The sequence below is a fragment of the Lonchura striata genome, chromosome 1 (assembly GCF_046129695.1).
Source record: "Lonchura striata isolate bLonStr1 chromosome 1, bLonStr1.mat, whole genome shotgun sequence".
Lineage (NCBI taxonomy): Eukaryota > Metazoa > Chordata > Aves > Passeriformes > Estrildidae > Lonchura > Lonchura striata.
This window is the reverse complement of record NC_134603.1, coordinates 36,201,135-36,220,301: the sequence shown is the minus strand read 5'-3', so window position 1 is coordinate 36,220,301 and position 19,167 is coordinate 36,201,135.

Sequence of the window (19,167 nt, the reverse complement as noted above, 5' to 3'; positions counted from 1 at the left end):
AACAATGAATATTAATAATTTGTATTGCTATTTTGTATTGAAATGGTGACTAGCAGCCCTGATTGCTGCCCAGGAAATCAGTGAGGAAAACACCAATAAATTTTACCTTTCTCCAAAATCCTTAATGGCTAAGAGGCTACAGGGGTCATAGGTTGTCAAAAAGTGGTGTGAGAGAGAGGAACATGGGGATAGAGGATAATAAAGACAGTAGTGGCACAAAAGGCATTTGTATCAATCAGCACAGCCCTTTTCCCTTCTACCTTTTATGTGTGGCAATAAAAGAGTGCTTAAAGGAGAGAAATTATGGGGATTTTCTGTTTGTGTGAAGCATATTCCAAGTGAGCTAAAAAGAGGGACAATCCAGGAAGACAGAAAGCATTAAAACATTCTAAAATGTTATTAATTTGGTGCTGAAGACCATCACCATGTGTTGATTGGAAGAAAGTGTATCCACTTTCATTGAATGAAAAATGGCAGGGTGGCCAGGGCACAGACTGTGAAAGACAAGAAAGGGAATAAAAGAAAGGCATGAATGATGACATGGATAAAGGGAAATTGGTGGAGGGATGAGGAAAATAAATAGGAAGAAAGAAAAGAAAGAAGGATACAGTATCTCTGTTACTGAAGATGAGACTGAGTAGCACTAAAGAATGAAGTGAGAGATGATGATGACTTAAAGCATAGGAAGCTTCTGGACGTAAAGTTAAAAGTTGAGTGATGTCCATTAGGAAGTGTAATAATCTGTAGCATATGGTGGAAGGATACTCAGGTAGACTTAGACAAACAAGAAAAAACATGATGCAGGCAATAATCTTGTATCACATGGAAGATGCACTGGATAGCTGAGATCTTTTCCATCTCTTAATGTCTTTGCTACTTGTACAGTTTCTCTACCTTAAGGCAGTGCATTTATACTGTGAAAGTGCAGAAGAACACTGCAGAAGTCTCTTGACTAGGTAACATAGAGAAATACTTTTAACATCTTTGCATATGAGAGGAATTTCCAAAATCTTTGTATATATACATATATACATATGTATATATTTCTTTATACAGTCATATATACATCATTGAATTCCTCTGTTGTGTAAGAAGTAGATGTTTCCAGTGTATTCAAATCAGGCTTCATTTGCAATATTGGTGTGAAAAAAGATAAATTTAAAATCCAATAGTTTTATATATAGTATGTCATTAAAAGGCAATGATTGTAAAAAAACTTAAATGAAAATCATATTTGCTAATATATATATTTACCATTGTGTGCTTAGCAGATTTAAATCATAGTGTCAAAGCTTCTATCGAGTGAAAGTATAGAGTATGTTTATGCTTAAAATAAATGATATGTAGAACTAATGAAGACAGCATTTCGCCTTCCATTTTTAGTACAGATTCCTTATCTGCAGTGCAGATTTCTAATGCATCGTTTGTATTCTACTAGCAACAGAGATCTGCTTTTTAGCTCACAGATGACAGTTCTGACTGCAGTCTTGTGATATATTCAAATTTTTGGAGGGTTTACTTCCTGAGGGTGTACAACCATTGTTGATGTAAGTCCACTGTGTACATATGGAAAAAAGAATGGATGGCTGAGCAGAGGGACGTGGACATATGCACATTCTTGATATTGCCTGAATAAGGCAGAGTGTGACTTCATTGAGCTGATGTCTGTTTTTTTGTTAAGTACTAAAACAGAAGGTTTCTTACTTTATCACTCACTGTACTGTGTCACCACACTGGGAACTCCCTCTGTAATGGCTTTTTAAAGCTGATATATTCATAGTGATGTAACATTCAGCGAATTGCTATTCAATTATATTTGTGAACATCATATTTTTGCTGAAAAATGGGGAAGCTATATTGTATTATAGCAGATAATTGTTAAAGATTCTGAAGTTGGAAATGAATTAGAGGAAGAAAACAATCCTCCCCTTGAAGGGAACAGTACTTTAAACTATGCAGTATGTCACTAAGGGAGATTTTTGATGACCTAAAACTTTTAATTGAAAGAAAGACTTTATGAACAAGACCAATGGGCTTCAGCACAAGACTTAAAAGTCCATGCGTCCCCTAGGTTCTTTGAATATCAGTAGATAACTTAGTGCGCACAGGCTGGGTCACTACACAAAAGGTAATTTTTCTCAAGCATTATACTGCCCCAGCCACAAAAAGTTCTTGGTTAACAGAATTGTGAGGGGATCTTCACAAGCCTACTTTCTGTGTACTATGGATAGATGTTTTCAAGAATGTTTCTTAAAATCTCTCTTTGAAAAAGCAATTGCAAGGTACACTCAGTAAAAAAATATTAAAATCAAGTATAAATAGTTAAAGAATGAGAAAAGCACTGATGTCTTGCCACCATTTGATAAAAACAAAGCATTTTAATTGATATGTTCACTGTATCATTCACTCTTGTGGTGCTCTTTGACATTTCAAACATAGATATTTGAACCTCAAGCATTTAATGGACCTGGCCTACTGTTTTGTATTGATCCACCACACTGCAAATCACTGGTGATGTTCTTTACTCCCTCCCTTAAAATGAAAAGAAATCAAATCAAAGTGTCCTAAACTTGTTGATTCAAAGCTGTTTCATCTATCAGTATAGAAAAATTCTATCAGTATAGAAAAATAAGTTAATAGTCTTTTTCACAGTCTTTCTTCTGCAATCTGAATTGAAATGGCCTGGCTTAAAGTAACCTGGATCTCAGTCATAAAGCAATATGCTGCCAGAGTGGCAAATCCAGAATTTATCACTCATGCATATTTCATCTGCACTTGCCTTTATTATTCTTTACTGCTCAGGGATAAAAACCCATGGCAGTGCTAGGATATCTGAGAACTGTTTGGCCAGTAAATTTGTGGCAAGTCAACTTCAGGATTTAGGAGCCAAATTTTTGATACCCTATGATTAAAAAAAAAAAAATGTCCTCTGAAGGAAAGAAATGTTATCATTTTTTTCCCTGTATTCTCTTGTGCTGAATAGTTTGAGCTTTATGTTTGCCCCTTTGATTCCTCACAAAAATGGAAATGTGTTTTCTTAGTCTAAAGAGAATCATCTAAAATTCGGAACTCATTTAGGTCCTTCTGCATGTTTGAACAGATATTGAGATATCATGATGCAGTTTGTCCAGGATCTGAAGCCCCATGAGAGATTGTTTACTTGATCTTTTCTGCTTGACTAGGACAGTGAGTTCATAAATAGTCTCAGTCCTTATCTAATTCAAGATTGTCATTTATATCCTCATTTGACTTTACAATCCTACTGTTCTGTTCTGTGTGAGATATTGCTTAAACTTTAATCTCAGGAGGGGAAAAAAAAGGAATTGTAGGGTTCCACTATCAATTATTTTTTAAAGACCTGTAGGTTGAAACAATCTTGAGGCTGAACATCTTGAAACATTTGGGGAGAAATCTTACCTAAAAATAACTTGAGTACAAAACTGAATCTAGCTGGATGCAATGAGAAGTCTAAGAAAAACACCAATTCTTGTAAGTTAGAGGAAGCTAAGACATAAGAATTAAGCTTCACCTAAGATTGCTTATCCCTATCTATTTTTTTCCTGTTACAGTAATGTTTAAAAATATTTTTAATTGTCTAAGTAGTGTATTTAATATGTAAAGAGGAGTAAATCTGGAATTAGTGTACTAGCAAATGACAAAGCACTTCTGAAAGTCAAAATAATCTGAAAGAACAGAGGGAAAAATCAGAGCACACTGCAGTAAAAGTTGGACCCCAGGCAGTGCTAGACTGTTAATAAATAATGTCTTTGGTCTGTCATATTTGAGTTGTTGAACTAAAATGTCAGTAAGAGTGTTCATATGCTGCTATTTGATGCTGAAGACTCATTATTAAAGACAGGTTGTCTATTCAAAATTTTCTTCCCTTCTTGTCTTACTTCATGCTTAACCAAATGGATGCATGTCTTTCAACACACTCGTCCTGGACCACTCACATGAATAAGTCAGGATCTCTATAAAATTTTGGTGTGCCTGTGGATATGATATTTGTAGGGAACATGGCTAAGAAGTGTGGGAAGTAACTAGAAGAACTGATGAAATTTATTTCAACACCTATTGAAAGAATAGCTTGGCTTTTATAACCCACATGTAACTGTATTATTAAGCTCTTTGATAGTCTCATGAGAATTCAAAGATGCATACTACTCTGATTCAATCAGAATAGTAAATATGTAGAGGAAAATCACAAAATAATTTTTCTGTTTGTTGATGCAGAGAAAATCTTTGTTTCTAAAATCCTAACTGAGCACATTTTTAAGAATTTTTGCCAGGCAGACAGTGTGGCAATAGAAAAGGTAGAGATTATTGTCATTATTTTTTTCAGCATCATAAAGCAAGAGGAAAATAGTCAAGAATGAAATCAGTGTCTTTCCACAGAGTTGGTGAGAGGACTACAAGAAAATGTTAGTCAGAAAATACTGAGCCATAAAGTCAACCTGAAAGTTGAATAGAAATTGAGCTAGAAGTTCTAAAAATTTCCAGATGTTGTCATAGTTAGAATCACAGAACATGGTGGTATTGCTAATGTTTTAATTTCAAGTAACAATTTGCAAGGTCTCAATTTCCTGCTTCTCCATATTCAGTCATGCATATATACATGACCCGGGGAATTTAAGGATATTAATGAGAGTAAGTTTTAGGTTATTCCCTGCAAAGAGTCTTGTACTAAATCTCCTGAAAGCTTGAGCTGGCATCTATTGAGTATTTATAACTCTTTTCTTACACAACAGAAATTTTTCTTCCACTCTATGCCATTCAGTGCAGTTTGGACCAGCAGCACGCAGCTTTAGGCATTACCATCTTCCTGTTAAATTTCACATCAGAACACCTGAAGTGACCAGTCTATCTGCAAGGGAGGAAGTTAGATACTGAATAAAAAAATTACTAGCAAATGTATTTTAATATAGTTTTATAAGGCAATAAGACAAGAATCAAAATATCACTACTGACTACTGAATAGCTGCAAAAATTGTTGTATCCAATGACTTGCAGGAGCTGGCACTCTTGCAGTGTAATCCATGGTATTATTTGCTTTGTCCAGCACTTAATATAAGGCACTGACTACCTTCTGTGTTTCTGTATCATGATCCAATTTATTTGAATGAATTGATCAGCCCTTATTGCTGAGTTTGAAAGATCTTGACAATAGAGAATTTTTTAATCAGTGAGTAATATTTTTTCCTAAAGTGGCTTATGGTAAAATTGCTTTTAAGACTGTGAGGAGGAGTTGTTACTGGTGGAACCCAGACCTCAATTCTGTGGCTGCCATGGAGATAGAAAATGGGTATCTGGGCCTTGCTTTCATGTTTGGAGCCAATATTCTTTGAAAGAAATATTGACTTTCAAATGAGTTTTATCCCTTGTGGTTTTCGACACTTTTATTTGAGAAATTTGCAACTACCTCATATGTTAGGCTTGTACCTGAAATACCAATTAAACCATGCACACATGTTAAGCAATTGCTTTTTGCTTGTTCTTAAATATGGGAAGATGTTTCTCTTTGGATAAGGCATTAAAAAACTTCCCCAGAACAGAATTAAAAGGAATCCCTGTTTTTAGGGCAAATACAGTCCAATTAATAAACTCTATCAATACTTAGTATGCCTTTAAGACTTGCCTCAGTTGAATAAGTTTATCTGTTTCCTTGCAATTTACAGTTGATATTATCCATAAGTCTACAGTATTACATTGTAAGGTACACCGTGGGTCTCCTAAAATTCTGACACTTTTTAGTTGTCCAACAATACTTAAATCTTAAAAGTGAAGAAAAAGAAGGACAGCCTTATGTGACCATGTCTGATGTAAAGTACAGCACGTTTTGTGCTGCAGCCATGTCCTTAAAAATTTATCATATACTGTCCCACCAGGAGACGCCTGATTACTGGGGCAATAGCTTCATTTGTAAGCATCTCCTTTGGCAGCCCAGGAAAAGACAGCCAAGTAACTGACAGCAGCATAGCATTTAAGTCATGGCTCTGGTGCAGAAATGAATATAGAAGAGAAGGAATGACTAGCTATTGAACTGCAGTTGAGAAATGATTTGTGCTGCCTGCTGTTATATAAAGCCTACTATGCACAATAAGAGCTGTTTCGTTCCCCTAGATTTTAGGTTTACAGCTCACCACAATGTTGGTAGAACATAACATACTGGCAAGCTTTTTCTTTCTTATGGCTTGGGCAATTATTTGGCATTGATTTTCTTAAAGTTTTGTCTTGCATGTCAGCTTTTTGTTGGCAAACTTTGCAGAAGAGTTTGAGCGAGTCAGTAAGATTTGAGAATACAGATGAGATCAGTACTTGGCTCATGCTTTCCTTTTACAAGACGGAAATAATAAAATGGAGCTCTCAACCCTTCCCTGCAGACACACACCCACAGAGGGAGTGATGGACATGTATTTGATTTATTTGAATTGATTTTGTTCCCTGATAAAAATCTCACACTTCTTAACCTTTCCATCTACTCTGCTTATTATAACCAAAATACTCTGAATTGGCTCGACATGATGGGACTGCTTTCTCATTTGCATTTTTTAAGCAGTGCCTCTGCTCTTACACAAAACCAGATGACCAGTTATGCTGAAGTGATATAATAGCATCATGTTGTGCTGAATTCAACAACCGAGCCTAATTATCTGTGATTTAGCTGAGTACTTTATGAGGTATTTTCAAAAAATAGAAAAAGTGTAAAGTACCACTGCACAGATTTGGTAGCAGTTTCCAGGTTTTTTGTCTAGGTGATAGTGACATAATGCACAAAACTGTGAGGAATCCTAAACTATTACCTGCACACTGTTTTATTGTGTGATGATTGTAATTGGAGCCATTTTCTGGTTATCCTGTTCTCTATTTTGAACAGTTCAGGAAGTGCTATTCATGATATTATGTAAATCAAGAAGACACTTTACTAAATTGGTGTTAGTAGAAAATAAAGATCACCCCCTTAAATTCTGATAATGTTATTCTTACCAGATAGTCTTATTCATATGCAAGTAGGAAGAATATTTCCATGGCATTTTATAATGATATAAAAAGTATTTCTAAGAAGTCAAAAGTATTCTAAGTGAGCATTTTTGTCTTCTGTTGGATATGTATTGCCCTCTTTATAAGTTCATCTTTAAAACTAGGGTGTCTAAACTTAGACACATGACACATAAAGCTATGTTTAATGCAGTATTTAAAGTTGGCAGGGATATAGACACCTGAGTTTCAAGCACTGCATTTGAAAATTGTTCCTTCTATCTATAGATACAATAACTCCTGAGGACATTAACAGAGCTGTACCTGGGCCTATCAAGAGAACCACACTGCCCTTCTTTATTGTGGTCCAATCTTGGCTTCTCAGGTGAATTCAGAAATCTGTAAGTTCAACTTGCTTTTTGTAATGAGCCTAGTGGGCAAAGTAGTGTGGCTTGAGCTCACAGGGGGCATTCCTGACAGAGTTCAAATCTCTTACGGTGTCTTTAGACAAAGACCCTTCTTTAAAGTCAATTGGAAAACTGAATAGACCACATGAAAAGTGGCCTTTATAGTTCAAGTATACAATGCTACACCAAACAGGGGCCTGTGAGAAGAAGAGAGAAGCTGAAGTGATGCACCTACTCACCTGAGGACAGAGTTTCAAACACTTGCTCATGAAAATAGTCCATTCTTGTAATGACATTCACCTTAGTGCCTAACAATCACTCACATGAATATGACTGCAGGAATGACCCAGTTTTTTATTTTAAGGCAATTTTCATAGGATATTTGGGTCTGTGTGATAATAAAAGTCTTTTGAGCTGGGTCAGCCTCTGAGTTGACATGTGGTATAGGTGAATGCCCTGTAGAAAGACCCATTTGCAAGTCAGCTATTTGGAAATTCTCAGTAGGGTGGCCAAGCAAGATGGCACTAGTAGCTCACAAACCAGCTTTGCAATAAGGGGTCCCAGTCTGTCTATGGCCTCTGTGTGGATCACCTTGCACAGATATGTCAGCCTCCTTCTGTTCTATTGGCACGATCTTAGACACTACTATTGTGTAGTCTTGTGGTCATATACAATAATCCACTGAGAACCTGAAGACAAAAAGAATGATCAGGATGAAACATCCTGATCCATTAGGAGTTGAACTCAGGACCAATTTTAAGCACAGAGCAGCTCAACACACATCCAGATGACTTCCTTCAAGTTAATGAGTTAAGGTCAAACCTCGGAGCTCAGATGGCTTGACCTCCCTCTGTGGCTTTTGCCAAAGTCAGACACAAGAGTCCTGTGACCTATTTACATGACATAGAAAGAGTAAAAAGTATAGAAGTTCTTTCAGAATTCAAAAACAAAACCAGGAGATGGTGACAGGTAATTGTGCCTCTTTCCCAAAGTATTTTCCCTTGTGAAATTTTTTATGCATTTTTCCATACCTTTCCCCTTCTCTATGTATACAAGATTCCTCAGAGAGGTAGTGGGGAGAAGGTATATCCTTAGAGGGATGCAGAACATTTTCAGAGTTTTCAGAGCATAAAAATGTACTCAAATCCCACAGCTTCTCTGTGGAAAACAGTTGTGCAATTCTCTTGGTATATTTGGAAAACATGTCTGTCTGCTTTTAGCAATAGACTCATAGCTTTTCAGTGTAGATTTTCTCTTTAACAAGCCGAATTTATAGTCTTATCTCAGTGTTTCCAAAAAAAACAATTTCTGGTTGAAAAGTATGATTCAAAGATCAGACTGAACACTCATTTATCATTAATAAATTTAGATATGGAAGGAAAAAAATATTCTAGTGGACTTCCAAATAGTATACCCCAGGCAACAAAAGTAAATTGTTTTAAGATAGATTTTAGAAAGTTTATGAAACCGCATTACCATATAGTCATCTAGACAAAGGCAAAACAAGAACAAATATAAACAAAATCCCAAGGGCATAACTTACTTGGATCCCAGATGACACTTCACTGACACTGGTGAATGACTAGAAAATTATCAAGAGCAAGATGGACTTGCTTTCATTTTCACACTATCTGTATATTTTGTATACTGTTTTGTGTTAAGAATCTATATGATTTGTTCTTATTCTCCTTTGTCTATTAAAAAGATATGTCTAAAAGTAAATCCAAATGCAAGTATGGAACTAAGAGGTTGTGTTTTGTTTTTTTTTTTTTCTTCCAGTGATTTTCTTCATTCTGACCTTTTACTTGATAACAATTTGGCCCATTGCTTCTTCAGGGCATTGTTGATCTTCCAGACATCATAGCACCACTGTTCTTTTTTTTCTGACACCATTCAAATTCTTTGCTCACCTCTCTGCACACAACCCCACTGAACTAAGCCATATTTGCCCTATTGTCTTGTCTTCTCCCAGGTCATTATAGGGTAAATCTAAGTTTATGAGGAACCCACTGTTCTCTTCACACTGGCAAGACATGACCTTGCTGTTTATAGCTGATCAAGTTTTGGTGCAGTCACTTCATATCAAAGCTGAGGCAGCTGCAGCTACTTATGAAATCTAGCAAATTTTAATTTTATGGATACTATTGTTAACAAAGATACAGATAATTTTCAACCTTTTGGTTTTGAATTATTAAAGAGGGTATGTCAGAAAAAAACCCAGTGATAACAATTTCAGCTACAGGCCTCAAGCCCATTCATTTATCCAATATGGAGTGACTGCAGGGACCAGCTGGGGCAGTAATGGCAACTCACTTGCTCTGGAGGTTTATCTGGCACTCTGATGTTTCACTGATGCACAGTTGCTTTACAAAGTAGATAAAGTTCAGCTGTGCAATTTAAAGATCACATGTACCAATGGCTTCCCTTTGAGACAACTAAAACAAACAAGAAAATAAAAATTTCAGTGACTTATCTACTGTTTAAATAATAACTGTCTTCTATGCAAGACATAAATAAATGTACATTTGTGCATATTGTGTCTGAATACACTTTTGTACCAGTTGCTGAATGCTTTGGTCTTTTCCAGCTGGTGGGTAATGGGCAATATCTCACATGTCTATTAAACTAATCCTGGACTTCTGTTAAAAAATCAGCAGAGAAAACACAACAGAAAAGAGATGAATTGTATTTTGTCCAAGTCAAGTTTTTTCTACAAGGTAGTAAACTGCTGTCTCTGACAATCACTTTTTTCCTGTCTAATTACATTGCATAGTATGAGCACAGTGATTTATTTTAAAAAAGAGACTAAAAGCAGGCAGTGAGCACTGGTATTCTGATACTCCATATTTCTTCAGGTGTTCTTCCAATGTGTGATTGCACAAGCACAATACATAAATTGGGATTTACACCACTCTGCTGTTTCAGTCGTGCAGAACTGGTGCATGTTTGGTCCCAGACCTGGCTTGGGTGGCTCAGGTGCTGCTGAGGGAAGGAAGGAGTCTGGTGGCTCCTTGTTCAGGGTTCAGGGTCTGCTCTGTCTCTCCCATGCACAGTTTGATGGCAGAAGTGAGCCAGCAGAGTACAGCTGGGAGAGAGTCTGGGAAAAGGGGGAAGGCCACCAAAAGGCCTTGTCTGTGTTGTCTGTCTTCAAAATGGAAAGAGAGGATATTCAGTCTCTGTCTGAGCTGACAGAAAGTCCCATATCCAGCCCAGTGAAAAGTACATTTTATATTGTAGGCACTTGCAGGCCTTGATGCCAACAGCATTGGGAGTGTTGGGGTTACCTTACATGCACATCCTGGCTGTGTCTTCAGCTGACATTTCATAGAATCACAGAACAATTTGGTTTGGAAGAAACCTTAAAATTTATCTAGTTCTAAACCCCCGCCATGGGCAGGGACACTTTCCACGGGACCAGGTTTGTCAAGGCTCTATCCAACCTGCCCTTGAATATTGACAGGGGTGGGACACTCTCAGCCTCTCTGGGAAACCTCTTCCAATGTCTCACCACCCTTGCAGGGGAAAATTTCTTCCTAATACATAACCCAAATCTATCTTCCTTCAGTTTAAAGTCATTGCCCTTTCTCCTATCACTGCGTGCCTTGTAAACAGTCCCTCTCCAGGTCTCTTGCTGCCTCTTTCAGTACTGGAGGACTTCTATATGGTCTCCTTAGCACCTTCTCTTTTCCAGGCTGAGACCTCAACTCTCGAAGCCCTCCCTCATAGGTGAGGTGCTCCAGACATCTGATCATCTTTGGGGTCTTCCTCTGGACTCACCAACATCCCTCATGTTGGTGGTCCCTCCAGAGTTGGATGCAGCTCTCCAGGTGGGGTGGCACCAAAGCAGAGTAGATGGGGAGAATCACCTCCCTTGAAACCCTCAACCCCCAAATTTACTACAATGCAATTGTGTGGGGGCACTCTGGGCACTGTGGTCTTCCTGGGGAGCACTGGGGGCTCTCTGGGGTGGCGTGGCAGGCCCTGGCAGCCCATCCCATATCATTCCAGTCAGGAGCAGGAAAACTGGAAGGCACCAGGGAAGGCCAGCCCTGGGCATCTCCCTGGGGGTGGGCTGAGTCTGGGACAGGGTGGTTGGTGTGTGGGTTGGGGTATGGATCAGGCCCAGTGAAGATAACCAGGGATGCCATGATGCCTGTGACATGCCCATGATGTGCAGGCAGGGCCCTGGGGAAGAGGAAGGTGCTCACAAGCTGAGGTACCCGTGGATGTGCCCCTGTTACAGGTCAGGGTTATGTGTGGAAAATTAGGCTCAACAAAACTGCCTTGGGGTGCAGGACCGAGATTTTTGGGGGTTTTGACAGCTGCAGTTTTGACACTGAACTCTTGTTGCAGGGGGTTAACTGGCTGCCAAGGGCCCTGACAACAATTCTGTCCTGCTTCAGGAGGCAAATGTGGCACTCCAAGCTCAGAGATGTCCAGATATCCTGTGCCTTCATTGTGGGTGGAAAACAAATGTATGTGGAGAATAAAAATCCACCTATGGTAAATACCTTATGTTTTGATATGACCATTTGCCATTCCTTTGATTTCTCTATTTCTATAGAGGAATAGGGTAGACTGTTTTTGAAAATGAGGATAAATATACCAAATAATTTTCTTTTGTTTGCAATGACATACTTGTAATATGTGTCATTACAATGTTAGGAAGGATAGTTCAACAGCTATAGTAATATCAGATAAAGTGATACAAAAGTAAACATGCATTTTTTTTTTTTAATAGCATTATAGATTCAAAAAAGAAAATCAAGTTATTTCTCATTTCCTTCAAACCACTGTGACCCCTTTATTACTCTCACTGAATTTCAGCCCATTATAGATTTACTCTGATCGTCCTTTGTGGCTATGCTGCATTCATCCAAGCTATCAATTTTATTCTTTGTCAGGCAAGATGGAAACAGAGCTTTCATGTCCTTCTGGCATTCTTAAATTCAACCATATTTAAGATGCATAATTCTGCTGTTTCAGGAACTTGGTGTTCTTCACATTCTGAACTACCTCTGTCAAAGTTTCTATGCATGAGGTGATGGGAAATCTTTAAAAAGTCAGTAAGGTTCTAAAACAAAAATAAAAGTGAGAAATGTAGAATTTCACAGTAAAATCAAAACCAGAAGGAGGATCATGTGCATTTTCCTGAACCTTACTCCTTACATACAATCATTTTGTCATCATTTTATCTTTGTAACAATGAAATTGTGGCATTACCTGGAAGAAAATACAAATGAATAATCTTGTGGTAAAGCACAGCACATAAGGTTTTAGTTTTGTTTGAGTCGGAAAAGTTATTTATATTTTATACTTATTTATATGGGTTTTTCTTTGACTTTTTTTTTCCTTTTAACAAACGAAAATCTCTATCTCTGCTCTCATAGGGGATAATAATCTGAAATTAATAATTTATTCCAAAAAATAGATAGCAAAGTATTTGTAACCAAACTGTTATTTTCTTAAACTAATTTTTGCATATATTTAATTAAGTGAAGCAATTATGGATTTTTTTGTTCTCTGATGTCATGGTGAGCACTTAATGTCTGTCATTCACTGCTCAACTATTGATGTTAACTCCACCCCACAATACTCTTTCTTTGCCTTGGGTGAGTGTAGGAAACCATTCCAAACCAAATACTTGCCTGAGAAAATTCAAAAAGTATGTGACCACACAGACTTCCCTATGCAGAGCTGAAGTTGGGTTTCTGCGAGCAGCTGTACCAGGACAGGTCTTAAGTGCTTTATCAAGGTTTCTCAATGCAGCCCACTGTACAAGAAACAAATGTGCAGAAGATGTGAAGGATGGATAGAGTAAACCAAGCCAGTCCACCTATAAATATTCCTATATAGTGTCTGCATGTTTCATTGAGATCAGCTTTATCACACGTGCTTAGTGGAGAAGCTGGGATTAAATGTCATCATTTCTGCAAGCCAGGCTTTGCCTGAGAAAGGAAAACAACGAAGATACAGAGTGAGCCTTTCTCACTTTTTTGTTTAAAACATTCCTTAATTAAATGCATTTTGAGGAGGAAAAAATCCTTGCATCCCTGAGTTGAATGCCTGAGCACCGTTAGGAATGTCCTTGCAAATGCCAAGTTCTTTAAAAGTGCCCACTTTCTCAAACAGTCAAAGAGGAAATCCTGTCAGTGCATGTTGTTTGCTGGGCTCAGTGGCTATGATTCCTCTGGAGTTTGCTTAGTCAGAGCCCTAAATATTCTGTTTGGCAACGACGCCTGTATTTATACTTAAAGTCAGATTGTTGTCATAGCTCCTTTAAAAATTTCAGCACCAGATCCTTTCTTGTGACAAATAATTTGCTGAAGGCAGAGGGGACAGGGTGCCCTGAGCTGGGAGCACAGTCCCCTGACAGGCTATTCTGGCTCCAGGGAATTTAGGGAAAAGGAAGAATCCTCTTGACTTTGATGCTTTGTTTGTGGTTGGTCATGTTTACATCTATTGAACCAAATAATTTTGCGTGGTGCAGCTAATCAAGTTATTGGTGATCAGCAATCAGGCTGCATGAGGTGAATTAAGGACATACTTTTTCCTGACCTATTTAAAGGAGTGACAACATTGCAGTACAAGATTGATTTATGAAAGCAGAGGAAAAAATACAGTCTCTTTAAAATTAAAACTGGCATGTCTGTTTCTAAATTATTAGCAATAGTACAGCAAGCTGCAAAGAGATGGTAGGGTTGTTGCTGCAGGATATGTAAGCCTCAATAAAAAGAACACATCTGTAATTTCACAAAGTATCTGAGATCATTCAACCTATAAACCGTATTTTGAGAGGCAATTTAAACTGCCTGCAAATAAAAGAGTAAGGCAATCACTATTATCTCCCTAGAAAAAAAAATGCTTAAGTGAATAGTGAAGATGCACTTCAATCTGTTTTTTTTTTTTGCACTAGACTTAATAATGAAATATTTCTCCTTTTCTATAAAAGTGGTACAATGCATTATTTTTCACATACATCCCTATCTGTTCTTGTTTTTAATTTTTTTTTTGATAATGAAAACTCTTTAATATAAAGATGCTAAAGGTTGATATAGAAGCTTTCTTGACACAATGTTAATACCACAAATTCAGCAGCTTGCCTTACCTATTTTAAGTCATATATAGAAACCAAGCAACATACTTGTCTGTCTGCCTCTAAATTATCCATACAAAAAATTAACAATTTTATACCTTTTAAAATGCTTTTTCTTATTCCTACATGCTTCCTGTAATTATTTTCTCTTCATACCACCATTCCATTATTTATTTCTTCCCTGAAGGAATGGTAATACTAATTCATAAAATGAATTTAAAAAAATGCTGTGATATGCTAAACTGCCAAAGTAAAAAAGCTGCAGCATGCAACATCCAAGAAGAAATTTTGAGAAACATGATGGAACTCCCTTAGAAACAATACAGTGCTTGGTTTTATATTCAGGAATTGGTATAACAGTCTACTTTGAATTAATGTTTTTTTTAAACATTGTCTGAGCAGCCTAAAGACCAGCTTACTGAAAGAGAAATATCTAGACCAAAAATATTTCATACCCATCACTAGCAATAACTATAAATAAACTTCCACATATACACATCCGTATGCCAGATTTTCCTGCACTTAGTTAAAAAAAATACTTTCTATGTAGGGAACTGAATTTTGAAATGCCTTTCTAACTAAATTTGGGGATTTAAATTGTACAAATTTATCTCACTCTTTACATTTCACAAAATATATATTTTTTTTTCAGCTCTGAGTGTTCTTTGTTAAATTTAGCCACATTTTGACAGTTAGACAGTGTTGCAGGGGGAATGCTGTGGGGTCTCTTTTTGGGAACACAGAGTTCTCTACATTTCACTTGTAGCAGAAATATTTTCAGTCTATTTTACGTGAGGCTCACTGTAGAATTTTGCATTAACACTCCCCCCCAGGATCTGAACAGTGACTTTACAGCTCTCTGCACGTCTTGTTCATTTGGTGGGGTTTGTCACCAGTTCAGTTGAAGTGAAAAGAAAGGACAGTTATATTCTGAATCTTCTTGGCTATTTTCTTGTTCTTAGTCTTCTTCACACAAGAAGAAGAAAACATTGTCCTTGTCAAATGATAATTGAGGCACAATTGGTGACTTGTATGTTTGTCAACATAAGCAAGATCAAATGATTGCTCAGCAGGAAGAAGCCACAGGAAATCCAATGATTTTTGGCTAATTAGGAAAATAATAATAATGCCTGCCTAATGATTACCTTGTACTGGGTTGTGGCCTTTTATCAGGCAGCTGCAGACTACTGCTTTGAAGGGAACCAATGGTTTCCTTTGAAACTGGTGTCACGGACTTAGAGGATTCGTGACAAATCTTCTGAGACTTATTGCTTCTTTGTGTAGTTGGTATAATTGGGAAGAAAAATGAGCCTGTTTCTAAATGCATAAAGAGGAAAGTTCTTTCTCTCCAGATTTTATTTGGAAAGATTTTTAAACTAGTTGAAGTGTGTGTGCACATTAAGTATATGTAATAATTTCCACAAAGATGAATGAATCTTTAGGTCAGTTAAAACATACAAAAAAGATTTATCTATGTTGTTTTCACATTGTAACAGCAATAATAAGAAGACAGAGACATCTGCGACACAGTTTTATCAGAAAAATAAAAGTCAGGAAAACATCAAGAGTGAAGTGAGAAAGAATGTTAATAATTTGGAGCTTGTGTCTTGTATTCTGGTTTCCCCTCACATGGATTTCCAGAGCTCTGCTGGAGAAACTGGCTGCTCATGACTTGGAAGGATGCAAATTTCACTGGGTAAAGTGTCTGGATGGCTGGACCCAGAGAATGATAACATGGGTTTACATCCAGTTGGCAGACAGGTGTTCCCTGGGGCTCAGTCTTGGGCCCAGTTCTGTTTAATATCTTTATCAATGATCGGGACAGTGAGATTGAGTGCACCCTCAATCAATTTGCAGATGACACAAAGTTGGATGGGAGTGTTGATCTGCTGGAGGGCACAAGGCTCTGCAGAGGGATCTGGACAGGCTGGATTGATGGGCCAAGGCTGTATAAGATCCAGCAAGGCAACAAGTGCCAGGCTCGGAACTTGGGTCACAACAACCCCAGGCAGAACTACAAGTTTGAATAAGAGTGAATGGAAAGCTTCCTAGTGGAAAAGACACTGGGGGTGCTGGCTGACCAGTGAGTCAGCATGTGCCTAAGAGATCAAGAAGACCCATGGCATCCTGGCCTGGATCTGGAGTAGTGTGGCCAGCAGGACCAGGCCATGATTGTCCCTCTGTACTCAGCAGTGGTGAGGCCACACCTTGAACCCTGTGTTCAGTTCTGGGCACCTCACTAGAGACAAAACCATTGGGGCGCTGGAGCATGTCCAAAGAAGGATGATGGATCTAGAGAGGGGCTGGAGCACAAATCTCATGAGGACCAGCTGAGGGAGCTGCAATTGCTTAGTCTGGAGAAAAGAAGGCTCAGGGAGAACTTATCTTCACTACAGCTACCTGAACAGAAGTTGTGGCCAGGTGGGGTGGGCCTCTTCTCCCAAGTAGGAAGAAATTACAAGAGGAAATGGTTGCATCAGGGGAGGGGTAGGTTGGATATGAGAAAAATTTCTTCACTGAAAGGGTTGCCACAAATTGAAACAGGCTTCCCAGGGAAGGGTCAAAGCCATCATCCCTGGAGATATTTAAAAGATCTGTAGTTATGGTACTTAGGGACATGTCTTAGTGGTGGACTTGGCAGCATTAAGTTAACAGTTGCACTTGATTATCTTGAACATATTTTCCAACCTAAGTGAATTTATCATTCTGATTTGCGTATATTTGCCTGCAGGATTAATCATGACTAAATTGCTAAACTCGACAATTCTTCCAGAGCTGCAAATACCAGAGAGACTATGCTTTGGGAAATGTGGGCCACATATTTCCTCTCAAAAGCTGATTCATTGGCAAAGCAATGAGGATCCTGATTCAACATGCTGTAATTCCATACCATTGATGCTCTGCTGACCCCTGCCACTGTCAGTATGGCACAGTGCATTCAGCAAATGGCAGGCACTGTCTTGGTGCACCACGGATTTAATCTGGTTCCCTTTGTAAAACATGTTTACCACAAAACTGGTGTAAATTAGCTTTAATCTGGCAATGTTAAGTCACGAAAGCCCAAAGACTGTGGTGTGGTACAGGTCAGACCTAAGTATGTTTAACAGAAAACTGTGGAGCCAAGAACAAAATGCCTGCCTAAATTGCCCCACCGGTTTCATTTTCAACTGACAAAAACTTCTCTGCTTAAAACCCAGACACTGACTCCTTTCACTAGGGTTCTAAATAAAATTGCCTGATTTGAGAAGTGTTGAATAGCTGCAGCTCCTGCTGAAGTAATTTGGCCTCCATAAATAAATTAAAGCTCAGAAATCTGTAAGGTGATGCTAACTGACCCATACACTGGAGCCAGAATTCATGGACAGTTGCTACACCAAGACTGACTATAGCCATGGGTATCTGTCTCTCAGTGTCAGGAGCACTAAAACTCTCTCCATTAGTTAAATACAGCCCTAAGGGTGAATAATGGAAAGATGTTGTCACAGATATTGAGTGGAAGTAGACAGGTCAGTACATTTCAGCAGTATTGCCAGCTTACTAGGTGAGTTCAGCAAAGGATGCCACTGTAAGGTCTAAGTTAAAGGGTCCTCATGTTCCTTTTATTTCTTCCATTTTATTTATAATTGGTCAAATTCAAATTCACTAAACAGAGGGCAAAACTTGTCTTTGAAAATTTGAAAGTAGTTTCCCACCACTGAGAAGATACAGCCCTGTGGTGTTGTCTTGCATAGCATTGCTCTTTGGATGACATTCACTGTTTCTTGTGCCAAAGGAGGGTTGTGATGCCTTTTTCAACCTTGAAATGAAACAATACACACTTTCCAGATAATATTAATATAGGAGGTAATATAAAAGTGGATCTCTATTACAGCTTCAGGGGCAGTTATGAAAGAATATCTGCAAAAGCCCACACCCATAGGGGTGAATACAGTTTTATAAGTTTGGCAAATTATCATAATTGACAAAAAACACAAGTTAGGAGGACAAGTGGTGATGCAATTCCCCCCCAGGTCATGCCCTTTCTCTGGACCTCCCTCTTGGTACTATCTGTACTTTGTTTATGAAAATGTGTCTTGAAGAGTTATTGACCTTGTTAGCCAGAGAGAACTAAGACAGGATAGGGGGCCTACAGGTAGGTTTGTCTTTCTGCCTAGGGAAAGGGCATGGAAAATTGTTGGGAAAACTAGCCACTAATAGAATAGGCTACAAAAACATGTAAAGAATACATTATCTGTAAAGAATACAGAGAATGTATAAGAAAAATAGGCAAAACCCAAAATGGCATCAGTTGGGTATGCAGAGGGACAAGCTGTACATATATGTGTCAATATTTAGCTCATATCATTAGTGTTGCAATTTTGGGAAGAGATCTCCTTCAGCTGAAGTGTTTGGATTATTCTGGGTCAGGAGGAAGTCACAATATGTTTACTATCTAATTATCTGCTTTCTCTGTGCAGAGCAAATGTTCGTCACTGACTTTATTCAGTGCCATGGCACAAAGAGTCACATTCATTTTTATCCCGCAGGGACATTTTCTCTTCAGGTTGAGAGGAGGGCATGATCATTCGAGTGTCATCAGTGGAGGCAATGGGCATCACAGTGTCCTTTTACCATGTGGTGCTAGACATGGTCATCTCAGACGGCTATTAGGTACTAGATGACAGATGAAAACAACCTCAGAGCATAAAA